Genomic DNA, 2844 nt, shown 5'->3' on the forward strand with positions numbered 1-2844 from the left:
ATGGGCAATTTAGCATGGCCAATTCACCTGACCTGCGGGAGGAAACTGGACCACCCGGAGGAAACCCACGCAGACACAGGGAGAACATGCAAACTTCACACAGACAGTCACCCGAGGCAGGAATCGATCCCGGGTCCTTGGTGCTGCGAGGCAGCAGTGCTAACCACTGAGCCACTGTGCTGCCCAAAATAAAGTTGTCAAAGGATAAGCCATGAAGAGTTAGACACCCCAGATGGGACTTGAACCCACAATCCCTAGCTTAGGAGGCTAGTGCCTTATCCATTAGGCCACTGGGGCTATACGCAGTAAGCGGTCCCATTAGCTGCCTAGCTTTCCTCAAGAAGCACTCAATCAGTGCAACAGAGAGCTGTCAGGAGACACACGCAGCCAGGGTTATCCTTTGACATGCCCTAGTTTGACAAGGCAGCTCAAAACAGTTGGGGTCAAAACGTGTGCCTCTGATCTCCAGCGTCTGCAGTCCCCACTTTCCCCGATGAAACAGTTGATCATTGCGGTATATATCGACAGTTTCCCAGTAACTCCTCTCGTGATTGTCTTCGAGAATCATAGAATCAAACAGTACAGAAGATGGCCTTCACCCCATTGGGTCTCCAATAAAAAAATGACTTTAAATCTACAATAGTCCCATTTTCAGCACCTAGCCCAGACCCTTGAATGTTACACCATTTCAACTGCTCATCCAAGTTAAGTGGTGAAGGTGTGAAAGGTTGTGAGGTTTCCTGCCTCAAATACCCTCCCAGACAGCACATTCCAGATTCACACCATCCTCTGGGAGATAACATTTTCCCTTGTATCCCCTCGAAACCTCTAACCTTTTGCCATAAAATTCTGACTCTTCGGTATTGACCTTTCAACTCAGTGGAACATCTGCTTTCCACCCACCTTTCCTTTTCCATAGAATCCCTACAGTATACCATTTGGCCCACCAAGTCCACACTGACCCTCCAAAGAGCATCCCACCCAAGTCCTGACCCTATAATCTGCATTTCCCCTGGCTACTCCGTTAGCCTGCACCATCTCTGGACACTGTGGGCAATTAAGCGTGGCCAATTCATCTAATCTTCACATTTTTGGACTGTGGGAGGAAGCCGAAGCACCCAAAGGAAACCCACGCAGACACAGGGAGAATGTGAAAACTCCACACAGACTGTCATCCAATGCTGGAATTGAACCCAGGTCCCTGGTGCTATGAGGCAACAGTGCTAACTACTGAACCACCGTGCCACCTATTTGCCCCTCATAATCTTGTGCACCTCAATCAGGTCTCCTCTTAGCCTTCTTTAAAGAAAACAATCCAGCTGTCCCTCTTCATAACTAAACTGCTCCGTGCCAAACACATCCCAGTGAATTTCCTCCAGTGTAATCACATCCTTCCTATAGTGCAGGAAGTGCACACAGTAGAGAGTCGTAGAGTTATAGAGATATACAGCACGGAAACAGACCCTTCAGTCCATGCCGACCAGATATCTGAAACAGATCTAGTTCCATTTGCCGACATTTGGCCCATATCCCTCCAAACCCTTCCTATTCATATACCCAGCCAGATGCCTTTTAAATGTTGTTATTGTAACAGCCTCCACCATTACCTCTGGCAGCTCATTCAACACACGCATCATCCTCTGCGTGAAAAAGTTGCCCCTTAGCTCCCTATTAAATCTTTCCCCTTGCACACTAAACATATGCCCTCTAGTCCTGACCAACACAGGGAACAGACCTTGTCTATTTATCCATTCCATGGCCCTCATGATTTTATAAACTTCTATAAGGTCACCCCTCAGCCTCTGACACTCCAGAAAAAACAGCCCCAGCCTATTCAGCCTCTTCCTATAGTTCAAACCTTCCAACCCTTGAACTCTTTCAAGTTTCACATCATCCATCCTATAGAAGAGAGACCAAAACTGCACACAATATTTCAAATGTGGCCTAACCAATGTCCTGTACAGCCACAACATGACGTCCCAACTCATATACTCAATGTTCTGACCAACAAAGGCAAGCATACCAAATACCTTCTTCACTACCCTATCTACATGTGGGTGGCACAGTGGATAGCACTGCTGCCTCACAGCCCTAGGCTCGATTCCAGCCTTGGGCGACTGTCTGTGTGGAGTTTGCACATTCTCCCTGTGTCTGCGTGGGTTTCCTCCCACAGTCCAAAGACGTGCAGGTCAGGTGAATTGGCCATTGTAAAATTGCCCATAGTGCTGGGCGCATTAGTCAGAGGGAAATGGGTCTGGGTGGGTTACTCTTCGGAGGGTCGGTGTGGACTTTTTGGGCCGGAGGGCCTGTTTCCGCACTGTAGGGAATCTAATCTACCTGTGACTCTACGTTCAAGGAACTATGTACCTGCACTCTAAGGTCTCTTTGTTCAACAACACTCCCCATGATCTTACCATTAAGTGTATAAATCCTGCTCTGATTTGCCTTTCCAAAATACAGCACTTTACATTTATCTAAGCTAAACTCCATCTGCCACTCCTCAGCCCATTGCAAGGTCCCATTATACTCTGAGGTAACCTTCTTCGCTGTCCACTACACCTCATATTTTGGTGTCACCTGCAAACTTACTAACTATACCTTCTACATTCACATCCAAGTTATTTGTATAAATGACAAAAACCATTGAACCCAGAACTGATCCTTATGACACACCACTGGTCACAGGCCTCCAGTCTGAAGAGCAACTCTCCTCCACCACCACACTCTGTCTTCTATCTTTAGCCAGTTTTGTATCCAAATGGTAGTTCTCCCTGTATTCCATGTAATCTTGCTCACCATTCTCCCATGAGGAAACTAGTCAAACACCTTACTGAACTGCGTATA

The 2844-nt window shown here is 47.1% G+C and overlaps 1 non-coding gene across 1 annotated transcript; it reads right to left on the reverse strand.

Annotated features, from left to right (window-relative positions):
• Nucleotides 1-224: 224 nt before the first annotated feature.
• Nucleotides 225-297, reverse strand: trnar-ccu (transfer RNA arginine (anticodon CCU)). Its single transcript has one exon. It is a non-coding gene; the product is annotated as a tRNA-Arg (tRNA).
• Nucleotides 298-2844: the final 2547 nt, after the last annotated feature.

The sequence above is a fragment of the Chiloscyllium plagiosum genome, unplaced genomic scaffold, assembly GCF_037043375.1.
Source record: "Chiloscyllium plagiosum isolate Xiang-an unplaced genomic scaffold, Cpla_swu_hap1 HiC_scaffold_9, whole genome shotgun sequence".
NCBI lineage: Eukaryota > Metazoa > Chordata > Chondrichthyes > Orectolobiformes > Hemiscylliidae > Chiloscyllium > Chiloscyllium plagiosum.